A 12455-nucleotide genomic window follows, 5' to 3' on the forward strand; every position below is an offset into this window, starting at 1 on the left:
ACAAAATTTTGATGTTTTTGAATAAATTGCTATATCCTTTAGTCTTCAGGATGCATGCTTCACATGCAACATAGCACTTGTAATGGTTTAACAATCTTGTTTCAAATCCTTATTCCATAGTTTTTTGCTCTCATGTTTAAGTTTTGAATGTGTACTACAACTTTAAGACAAAGTTTCCCGAATTCCGTTGAGCAATGCATAAGTTATGGATCATGCAAGATACCTATATACAAGATAAGTTATGGGTCATGCAAGATACCGATATACAAAGTTTCCCGAGTTCCATTGAGCAATGCATAAGTTATGGGTCATGCAAGATACCTATATATAGAAAATTCCATGAGCCTCACAAAAAATGCCTACACCCAAGCAAACAATGACCCTCTATGTTATCATGTAATTTATTAATCCCCTCTTGTATGTATAATTTTTTCAATCTTAAAAATTTGGACACCCTTCTATAAATCTACAGAAATAAATTACACTAAGTTGCTATTTTATAAATCCCCTCAATATTTAAATAGCACATTGTAAGTGACACTATTAAAAAAGTATCCCTCCATCCATATCATATATGTCAATATTGATGATGAGTGACCCCCTAGAGAAAAGTTTACAAAAATATACTTAAAAATTTAGGGTCTTCTAGTGGGTCATTTAAAAGTCTTATGATTTACACATAAGGGGTTTTAATAATGCCCCTTGGGCACAGTTCGTACATAGGGTTTTCAAGTAGTGAGCCTCAAGAGATTGTGTTCTATAATAGAATGTGTAGAAGGTGATGGGTACATGCTAGTTTCCTTTGATAGGTGTTCTCTTAAGCTTATGTTGAGGGCCTTTGGGAACAACTTACATTTATACCTTCCACTCTATGTTCATGCTAAACTAACTGTTGCCAATATAAACATGAGTAGCATGACCCATCTATGATGTCTTAGAGACCTACTCCACTGTATCTCAAAGTTGGAATCATAGGTTGCATTTAATTTCAAGGAATAAAATTTGACATTTTATTTATAAATCTCAAACTTTGAGAAATTTAAGAAATTTTCAAAATGAGAGAGTTTAGCTGGGTAAAATATATTTTTTACCATTACATCTCTCTCTCTCTCTCTCTCTCTCTCTCTCTCTCTCTCAAATGTACTACCCAATTTGTTAAGGATACTAATGGAGTATGTCATTCAGCCATTTAAGTGCTTGGCCATCATTCCATTGGTTCAAATGCCATAAATCACACAAATGGTTTGGGTGACTACACGAATAAGAGGAGAAGGAAAGGCACAATTTCTTGGCAAGCTTGGCCTATTTATTTCTCTAAATATTTTCCTATTTAATGCTCCAGTAAGGGTTCCTCATCTTGAGCGCCAACATGTAGTTGAGCTATAGGAAGCCCAAGGCAAAGTGGTATCAGTGGTACAAGCCACTACCTTGCTGGCTAACTACCCCTGGGAATGCTAGGATGGATTTTTGTAGAATCCCACTGTTAGAATAAAAGGTGGTTTTGTGGTGGATCCTCAACTTATGGAGGCCGTGGTGGATGCCCTCAAGAAGGTGATATTGGAGGGAAAGCAATGGAGCTCATGAAGGTCACGATCATACAAGGAGGGCTCCACAAAAGGGAGTATAGGATTATCACTGAGGCAAGAGTTGAACAATTTATTGTCATAGCAAGTCAATGTAATGAACTTGAGAAGTGAATCATGGCTTCCATCCACTCTCCCAGCTCCCCTCCACTCTAGCTCCATTTGCCATATGGCCACTCCCCTTAAGAAATAGAATAGATGTACCATCTTTATGCCACCTTGCTACCTCTTATGTATTTAGCTTTCAAGCAAGTTTCAGATTCCAAGTCCAATCTTGTTGATGCTCCAGCGTCTTGCCTTGAATCCAAGCTCTCCCCTCAACAGCACACACACATGCTTTTAATAATGCAAAGCTTGGACAACATAAATCTTTAAGCTCGCCCCTCAACCTCACACATAGGCTTCAAATAGCTTGATGGAGGCTTCATGGTTGTGGACATCGGCATATTCAGGCAATAGAGGCAAGGCCGAGAGGTGTTGACATGTAGGCACGTAGATTCAAAATGCAAGCCTTGTGAGTGTCACATGGCACTCAAAAGAAGAAGGGAAGGTGATAGAGGAGGCAAGGGACCAAACCTAGTGCATTGGCCAAGCAATAAATTTTGAAGGAGGGAGCGTGTTAGGCAAGGCACCCTAGATTAGAAAGAGGATCCAGCACCATGTGGCACATCTCCCAACTCCCCCTCCACTCTAACTCCTCTTTGCCATGTGGCATGACTCTTCCTTAAGAAATAGAATATAGGAGAATAGAAAATTTGTTGGATGTGGTGGCCTTCACCCTCATGTATATTGGTCATGGTAGAAAATACAAAGGAATTCGAGGGATATCCCATGCTTTTGACATGTGTACATGGGGAGGGTGCCTCCCATAAGCACTTTTTCCCCTAGGAGAACCTTGGATATGAAGGACTCTTGAACCTTCCATAGTCATCCCCTCCCAAGACTTTTTGGGGGGATGTGGAGCATTGTGGGTAGCTATGGGCAAGATTGGGGACCTTGCACTCAGCTCACCTCCAAGTGACTTTTGGCACATTTTGATTCACCTACATGGTATCACCATAGGGGGTGGTTGTGTATGTTGACATGTGGTAGGTTGCAGAGTTTTTTGGATCCCTAGACCTATGTGCTATGTAGGGGAGCCAAAAATCTGCACAATAGGCAAGCAGTGTGGCCTCGCCGTGGAGGGTTGTGAATCATAGAGGGATTTCCAATGCAACATTATTATGACAGATGGCTACTAGCACCAACAGTGGCTATCTTTCAGCTATGTGTTGTTTGAGGCACTTTGGTTAGCTTATTTTTCTGACCCTATGTGTTTTGTCCATGTGGTTGTGTTTAGTGTGCTAGTGCTTTAATTGGTGCATTGGTCTTCATCCATAGGGAGGTGTCGGATGTGGTGGACTCCACCCTCATGTATATTGGTCATGGTAAAAAATACAAAGGAATTTGAGGGATAACCCATGCTTTTGGCATGTGTACATAGGAAGGGTTCCTCAGATACCCCGTGCTTCTGGCATGTGTACATGGGAAGGGTTCCTCCCATAAGCACTTCTACCCCTAAGAGGACCTTAGATATAAAGGACTCTTGAGCCCTCCACAGTCATCCCCTCCCAGGAACTTTTTGGGGGGTTGTGGAACATTGCAGGTAGATATGGGGCAACACTGGGTACTTTGCACTCGACTCTGCTCCAAGTGACTTTTGGCACATTTTGATTTGCCTACATGGTATCACAGTAGTGAGGTGGTTGTGTATCTTGACATGTGTTAGGCTGCACAGTTTTTGGGATACCTAGATGTGTGTTGTGCAGAGGTATCAAAATCTATATAGTGGGCAATCAGTGTGGCCTTGTTGTGGGGGGTCATGATTCACGGTATGATTTGCAATGCAACATTATTATGATAGATGGATGCTAGCACCGACGCTGGCTGTATTTTGGCTGCATGGTCTTTGAGGCACTTTGGGTAGCTGTGATTTGCTGACCCTCTATGTGTGGTGTGCAAGTCTTGATCTAGCTAGTTCTTTAATTGGTGCATTGGGGTTCATCCACAGGGGGGTGTTGGATGTGGTGGCATTTACCCTCATGTATATTGGCCATGGTACAAAATACAAAGGAATTCGAGAGATTCCCCAGACTCTTGATCCATCCACAATCATCCCATACCGTGACTTTTTGGGGGGCTGTGGAGCATTGTGGGTAGCTTTGGGTGGGACTAGAGACCCTACACATGACATTTGGCATGCTTTAATTCACCTAGAAGATAGCAAATAGAATAGATGGGCAAAAAGAGTCTTGGTAAAATGCACTGAATTCAATGTTTCATAGTTCATAAAGAGGTCTAAACTTTTGGAAATCTAGTTTTCATTTTATCTGGCTTTTGGATGGTGTAGATGCAGTCTTGCCAATCCAATGGTGCAAATTCATGTGTGCATATGATCCATTGGATCATCTCAAATCAAATCTAATGGTCCCAATGTAATTGAATGCAAATAAATTTTAAAATGGTGCTTATGTAAGGAAGTGGTCTGCTTTGATTCAATTGAATGGAATGCATGGAGCACTTAGTCCCAACCATTGGGTCCATGCATGCCCTCAACCACACATTAAACCTTCAAGAAAATCTTTTCATATGTCTATTTCTCCATAGTAGTACTAATAAATGTCGATCAAGGGGTTGCGGGAAGGGAAGAAAGCTTGTCAGATTCGGTCGGTTAGATGCCATGAATAGCTGGTGGATTGTGAATAACGGAATAACTAGATTATACACATGGTTTTCACAATCTAAAGCTTGTAGAACATAAAAATTAAATCTCCCCCTCAACCTCACTTATAGACTTTGGGTGGCTCGATGGAATTGAAGGCATTGGTGGTGGCTTCATGGGGTTCTGGATACTGATAGCTTTAGGCAACAAAGGAAAGTCCAAGTAATGTTGATTCAAGATGTAGGAAGGGATTCAAAATGCAAGCCTTGTGAGTGACACATGGCACTCTAAAGAAGAAGTAAAGGAATCACAGGGCGGGTGTTGGCAAGCCATTGATTTCAAAGCAGGGAGCATGTTAGGCAAGGCACCCTAGATTTCAAGGAGGAGCTCGCACCACTTGGCGCATCTCCCGACTCCCCCTCCACTCCAGCTCCTCTTACCATGCACTACAACTCTTCCTTATAAAATAGATTTGAGGAAATAGAATAGGAGAATAGAATATAGAAAATAGAATAGATGGGCAAAAAGATTCTTGGTAAGAATCCCCTGCAGTTGCATACATGGCAATCAAGTGTAGCATAGCACTGCTAAGGCTTGCATCCTATGCATTCTTATGTTTCTTTGGACGAGATCATGTTCAATTCCTCGAAATAATTGAAGACAATAAGAGGATGCTAATTGCAATCTTACTAATCAAAAGAACAATCCATCACTCCTATTAACCACCATGGTGGTTGCATGGGGAGGGTGCAACCAAAGAGACCACATTGCAAACATTCAAAGCACAATAGAGATAGAAGACTTACTTCAACATTATGTTGATAAGATCCATAGTAGAAGAAGCACATGAGCTCAGACAGAGAGAAATGTAATGGAGAAACTCATTTGATTGTGCATTGGGGAGGGTGCAACCAAAGAGACCACATTGTAAACATTCAAAGCACAATAGAGATAGAAGACTTACTTCGACATTATGTTGATAAGATCCATAGTAGAAGAAGCACATGAGCTCAGAGAAAGAAAAATGTAATGGAGAAACTCATTTGATTGTGCATCAATAAAATCTAAAGCTTTGGCATGACTCAATATTTCTTTGCGAGGCACAAGGAGGCATCGTTCATGGTTGTGTTCCATCAATGGCAAATTAAGAAGGGGATGAATGTGACTGCAGCCATTAAAAGTCACAGAGACCATAAAAAAGGCAAAGGAAAATTGGATAAGAGTCCTCCGCCTCCCTCAATCACTACCTTTGTCTTCCCCCAACCTTCGTCCCTCCCCCCCCACCTTATGCTTCTCTTCCAATGATATATGATACAATCTGATGGATATGTGAATATAGAAAAAGGAAAAAAGGTTTGTAATTACAATAATCACACATGCCCTTCTTAGTTAGCAAGCCCCCAAACTCCCTACCTCTAGACACAATGTAAGGAAATGGTGAGTGCTCTTTGACCATTGGGATGCCTTCACTTTCAATGTTGTAATTGATGCATTGACTAGAACAATAGGTTGATACATTGGGATTGCTTCAATTTATGAAGCAATCGATGCATTGGCTAGTCTAGCTATAGATTTTTATGCTATCACCAAGAATCTCTTGCAGTTGCATACATGGCAATAAAATTTAACATAATTATGCATAACATTGCTAAGGCTTGCATCCTATGCATGCTTATGGTTCTTTGAATAGGAGAGCAATGCAAAAGCTAGATATCATATTCGATTCCTTGGAAGGATCGAAGACAATAAGAGGATGGTAATTGCAATGGCATTGATGAAAAGCACAATCCATCAGACCTATTAACCACCATAGTGATTGCCTATGGAGAGTGCAACCAAAAAGACTAAATCGCAAACATTCAACACAATAGAAATAGAATACTGACCATAACATTATGCTGATAAGATCCATAGAAGAAAGGGCACATGAGCTCAGAGAGCTTAGAGAGGAAAATGGGATGCAACAACTTATATGATAGCACATCAATACAATCTAAAGCTTTGGCATGACTCAATATATCTTTGTAAGGTGTGTGTGGAGAAGGATTGTTCATGGTCACATTCCATCAATCACAAAGTGAGAAGGGAATGATGATGATTGAGTTCGTGGACCAAGAGAAATCAAAATTAAATAAAATGTATTTAAAAAAGAACTCCTTAAAAATTTTATATCTATATCTTATCTAGATCTATAAATATATATATATACTAAAATAATAAAATCTATTTCTCCCTTATTACACCCTCTTGGTTCCCATGTACTAAACTGCCCTTAACATCCAATGCATCTTCATTCCCATGCTATAAGTGTATTCTATGGTGTAGTATAGTTTTATGGTGTTGCACCCTACATCCAAGGTTGATGCTCAAACATACCCTATATCAAGACTGTCATGTTCAAGCTCCATATCAATTATATAGTGCAAATTCAAACACTGTTTTTTCACACATTAATTTCTAGTTGTCCAAAACAAGATACAACAAAGAGCATCCATTATTTATGTGCCACTTGCATAATATCCACATTACAATAAACTGTCCGTTGTCCGATCAGGTGTCCGATCAGGTATTGCTTGTACTTAGCCTCCCAAAAGATGTCAAAAGGTGTCAAAACCCTCTTGGGGGCAAAGTAAAAGGCTTCTTGTAGTAGACATTCCCTAATTGAGGAACATTGTATAGTGATTAGAGTTGCCAGTAGGTGTATCAATATCCTCCCTCCTTTTAACCAAAAATCTGAGACAAGTAGCTAGACTCACCTATGTCAATCAAGGTAGCACAAGGGTTATAGCCATTGCCTTACACCTGTAACCGTAGGCTTCATGGCCCAGCCATGGTTGTTATCCCTATCATTCCCAACAATTCAAGCAAAAGAGGAGTTTGAAGGAAATGCATATATCCTTCTTAAAAACCATTAATAGTTCTTTTTTGCACGCTATAACTTGCATATAGTCCCATTCTATAGTGCATCTACCTCAATGAATATCTATACCAAACTCACCCATTCCTTAAAGTGTATTAATGCAAGTAAAGGTATAGCCAATGTGACTTCCATTTTCTATCTAGACATGATGATAAAGTATAGTAGTAATTATCTGAGGGAGTTCATCTACTACAAGAGCATCCATCAAATTTAACAGTGATTCTCATGTAATGTAAGTCCTTGAAACTGTATTCTATCACATATCCATAGGGTGACCACTCTAGTATATACACTAGATAAAGTGTGTCTCTAAGTCAAAAGAAAACCCATGATACAATGCTTGGAAATCAAAAGAAACCCCTTAATAACTTCAAACTGTGTCCCAGTAAGCAGCAAATAAATATTGTTAATATAATGTCCCTGTCAAGTATCTTGTCATATGATGCAACATTATGCACTGTAATAGCTTTCAACAGTCATCATAGTATAAAAAGTTTATTGTATCCACTACTATTTTAAGGCAAATAACAAAGAGGCTCTCTGGAAGAGTTAAATCTAGGATAAAGGATCTCAAACGAGAAGGGACTTTGCAGGGGATCATGTCCTATAACAGCAGCAGCAAATGAAGCATCCTTTTTGGGTCAAGATCATGGAGGCCAATAATAGGTTGCAGTGAAGACCTTAGAGTAGGAAGTCTTGCAGAGCTCAAAGAGAGCCAAACAGAGAGAGGCTATGAAGTTTTGGTGAGTTCAATAAGACCCCCACACATGCATCTATAGGGTCATTAAATCATTATAAAACTGCTACAACAACATCATTATATAATTCTCATATGGTAGGCAAACTGTATAAGGTCATTACGAGTGTGTGGACCCTGAAAATCTACCATGAGTTGCAACAAAGGGTAGTATAGAATTTTTCGTGAGTGTATAACCTACTAAGAGATTGTCCTAGGGATAGAGTGTTGGATAGACGTTGCAATGACAAGTGACCCACAACCATATCGGGTTGTATCCCCATCTATAAGAAGGGTATCAACAATAGCAAAGGAAAATAAATCATGGTAGATGACCCCTTCAGAGGCATAGTAGGTGAAGAGGAGAAATATCTATGGAAGGTGGAAGGGAATGACAAAGGTAGTGAGCAAGAGCTTTGTAGATAAAGAGGCCATGCCCTTCAAGTGTACGCTCTGCAACAAAACCCATTGATAGGGGCGTGAACGTAGCCTGCAAGTCATAATACAATTACCAAGCTAACACATACCTCCAAAGTCACTACCATTTGAGTATCTACATAAGGCCACCATGGGTTAATCTATTTTCATGTAAGCAGTCATAGACGAAAAGTTTGATAATTAAGCAACTCATATGAGGATCAAATGGAGCGCTGTCATTTTAAGCCAAGACTTTCTTGTACTATTCTACACTGGAGTTCGGGCTTCGTGTCAAGTTTTCCCACTTCGTACCAAGCTTTCAAGCATACTGATGATCATCCTGTGGTATATTATGTGTGCCAAATAAGGAATCACCTATGGCATAGATGCCATCATTGGTGTTTCAGTTCGGCCCTCAGTTTCCGAACTTACATATTAGCTTTAGAGCGAAAGACAGTAATGCTGAGTCCCTATCGCTCCTGCTTCCATTAGTTTGGTGGACAAGGAAGGACAGAGGTGGAACGTTGTATGTTAGAAATGGGTTTGAAGTCATCCTCAACAACGTCCCAGGCTTCCCATGTCCAGTTGAGTACTCATCGTCCGCGGCTGCTCAGAGCCACTATTATTTATTCACAACCATATTCTCATGGTGAGAGGTTGCTACTATATCTCTGGTGCCTCGTATGCAGACAATGACTCATATAGGGAGCTCCTATATCATAACCGAGTCATACTCCCACAGAAAGTGAAAAAACGTTTACATAGTTACCAAGCACATAGAGAGGTCAATTTTCAGCAGAGCATACAAACAATGTTATCTTATGTGGGTTGCATGGGGCTCATCTACATGCACCATTTCGGTATAGTAGGTGCTACTATCCTACAAAGTGCATGCAATCATCACTAGCAAGCCAATCAAATGGGGAGTCCCTCTTAAGTTCCATCGTAACTTATCAGAAGCAAAAGACGAGACTCAAGGGTAGCGTTGTTCGAGGAAGTTCTCACACATTAATGTGTGGCATTTCTAACATATAGTCAATCTCCTCCTGTGTCTTGGGAAACATATGCTTGCATAATCTAAAATGATTAGCCCAAGGTGTAGAAACAAGTTTTGCATTATGCATTTCAAACCTTTCCAATACCTTTTCAATGTACTCACTCTTAGACAATGAGAATTTGTGGTTTTTCCTATCTCTTGTTATTCTCATGCTAATGATTTACTTTGTAGCACCCAAATCCTTCTTTGCAAATGTATTTTCCAACTTCCTCTTGAACACATTTATATCATGCATGTTAGTCTAGCCTACAATAAGCATGTCATCAACATACAACAACAAGATCACGTATCTGCCATTGTCTAGTTTCTGAGAATAAACACAGTGGTTTAAATGACATTTACTAAATTCATGTTCTACCATAAACCTATCAAAGTTCAAATACCACTGCCTTGGAGCTTGCTTTAATCCATATAGGATTTTCTTCAACTTGTATACCAGTTCCTCTTTTCCTTTGACCTCATATCCCTAGACATATATCTACACTTACAAACCTTATCAAATTATACATTATGAGAGAACCAAATTAAACTATGTAAACTTGGATATTATTCATTGCATTCATTGCATCCACTATCTTTACGCCCTTTCAAGAATGAAAATGTCACTTACTAGAAATGAGAGCATAGATTGCCATTGGGATTTCACTTTGTAGTGGTCATGAAGATTAAGCTTACAATTTGTAGCTTCTCTTTGACCCATGAGTCACATGAACCTTCAAGCTCTGATAAACAATTGAATCAATTTTGAAGTAACTTGAAGCTACATATAAATCTCTTCTTCTAGATCCCCATGAAGAAAAGTTGTCTTCAGAATCTAATCTAACTATTTAAGATGCAAGTCCTCTACATCCACAAGGCCCAGAATGAAGTCATAATAACAACAATAGAGAATGTTTCATCAAAGTATATACCTTTCTTATGTGCAAACCCCTGATAACAAACCTTGCCTTGTACCTCCTTTTTCCTCCATCTTCTTCCTTCACCCTATAAACCCATTTATTCCACAACACTATTTTTCCCATGGGCAAGTAAACCAAATCCCAAGTCAGGTTTTGTAGCAAAGAGTCCATTTCCTCTTCCATGCCTTGCTCCCACTCCTTTTTGGATTCTACCTACATAGCTTCTTCATACGTATTTGGTTCACCAAAATTAGACAGAACGTAATTAAAAGAAGGAGAAAATTGCTTAGGATGTCTACCTACCCTCGTAGACCTTCTAAGTGACCTAGACCACTTAGATGAAAGGTGATCGTGACCAAAGCCAAGTACAAGTCAAATAGTACACTCAACAAGTACAAGGCTAGGCTAGTGGCCACAGTCTATGCACATGCAAGAGGACTAGATTACGATGACACTTTCTCCTTGATGGCTCTGATGGAGACCATTTGGACAATAATAACATTGGTTGCACATTCATCATGGCCCATCTATGAGATGGATGTGAAGTGTGCTTCTCCAAATGAGGACTTGGAGGAGGGAGTCTATGTGGAGTAGCCTCTAGGTTTCAAATCCAAGTCAAAAATCTAAGTCAGATGTTGTTTGCAGAGCTTGGTATAGTGCATTGACGATACTTCTCTGGTGTTGGCCTAGATCTGAGTCCGTCAGATCCAAACCTATACCTCCATTCAAAGGGGGATAGGGGATCGATCATCATTCTATATGTGGATGATTTGATCATCATCGGTGATCTCAATGAGAAAATTAGGGAGGTCAAGTCTTTTCAAACACCCCAAATCAAAACACATGCATAGAGTAGTCACACTAGGTCCATCATATTTGGCACTCATCTATAATGTGACCATAATAAATTGTGTAGATATGACCCTACTCGCATCTCAAGAGGATATTCTTCTTGTATAGCTATTGCAGCTATGAATATCTTAGTCTCACATTATACATGAGAAAGATGTTTCTAAATTTCTTCCTACCTCATCTTGAGAGTGAAAATGTTCTCCATTAGTTACTCCACTTTGTTCTCACTAATGATAACAGCTCTTTTTGAGTCTTTTGGCTACAATCAACCCTCTTGAAATTCTTTAGCAACTTCACCATAGGCCTCTTGCAAGACCACCGATGTGCTTTGGGTATCAGAAACAAGTATAATGCCTTACACTTCAATTACAATACCATTGTGGAGCAACATGCCGAGGCTACTTGTCTTCTCAATATTTGGACTTCTCTTTCTAATATTGCACATTCTCATTCTCATTGTGTGCTCCATCTTGGCTGCTCTTTGTCTGATTTGTGTCCTTCTTGTGCTCTTCTTGAGTTGCATCCTTCCTGGCTTTAAATCTCTCTTGTAACTCCCGCATCATTGCCAAATTGTGTGCATCATCCCTTCTCAAGTGAGCTATAAGATCACACGTCTCAATGTTGAATGTGTACTACATCTTGTAGAGCAATTGGTAAAGAACTTTTTTTTAAATCTCTGAGCATCAATTTGTTTTTTCATTTTTGCTAGTTGGCCTCTACTTGGTTCTCATATTTTCTAGTGTCTTCAAGATGCTGACGCAGGTACTTGATCTGTGTCTCTGCATCTTCTCTTATCTGCCTTTTCTTCTCAACCATTTTGTCATCTTCTCTTGCTTGGGCCTCAAGTGGCAATAGCTTGCTCTCATGCCTGGACAACCTTCTTTTTTGCCTCCTCTACCATGGCTTGTACTAGCTTTATCATGGCCTTTGTATCCTCCTTGAGGATCTTATTGCATTATTAATATTACATGGGTGGCGTCCCTATGTCCCTTCCTCATCTGCTTCTTGTATTGGCAAAAGGCTGTCTTAAGGGAAGTTCCCATCGGGTGCAATCCAAATCTGATGGTCTGAGTTGTCCTTTTTTGGATTGTCCATTCTTTACATCCTTCAACTTTTTTATAATGATCCTACCCTTGAGAAAGAGACCGAGGCATTCATTTATTTGCTCTACTGCTACTTGAACCTTTGGGGCAAGCTTTAAGACATAGGCTTGATAATCATAAGAGACAGTGCTTCATACATCATAAGAGACAGGCTTGATAATCATTAGAGATAGTGCTTGATATATCA

At 39.7% G+C, this 12455-nt stretch overlaps 1 protein-coding gene across 8 annotated transcripts in view; it reads right to left on the bottom strand.

Moving 5' to 3' along the window:
* Nucleotides 1-6762: 6762 nt before the first annotated feature.
* Nucleotides 6763-12455, bottom strand: part of LOC147897708 (uncharacterized) — a 30941-nt gene continuing 25248 nt past the window's right edge. For 4 of the 8 annotated variants that reach the window (XM_087380914.1, XM_087380913.1, XM_087380908.1 and 1 more), the window contains one exon: nucleotides 6764-7040. The gene's annotated coding sequence lies outside the window, so the exon portion shown is untranslated. Of the gene's footprint in view, nucleotides 7128-12455 lie in introns of all 8 variants that reach the window. The other 4 variants (XM_087380915.1, XM_087380912.1, XM_087380911.1 and 1 more) reach the window with 3 other exon arrangements.

This window comes from Dipteris shenzhenensis, chromosome 10 (genome assembly GCF_047967505.1).
Source record: "Dipteris shenzhenensis isolate YYH24624 ecotype China chromosome 10, Dip_SZ_1.0, whole genome shotgun sequence".
Lineage (NCBI taxonomy): Eukaryota > Viridiplantae > Streptophyta > Polypodiopsida > Gleicheniales > Dipteridaceae > Dipteris > Dipteris shenzhenensis.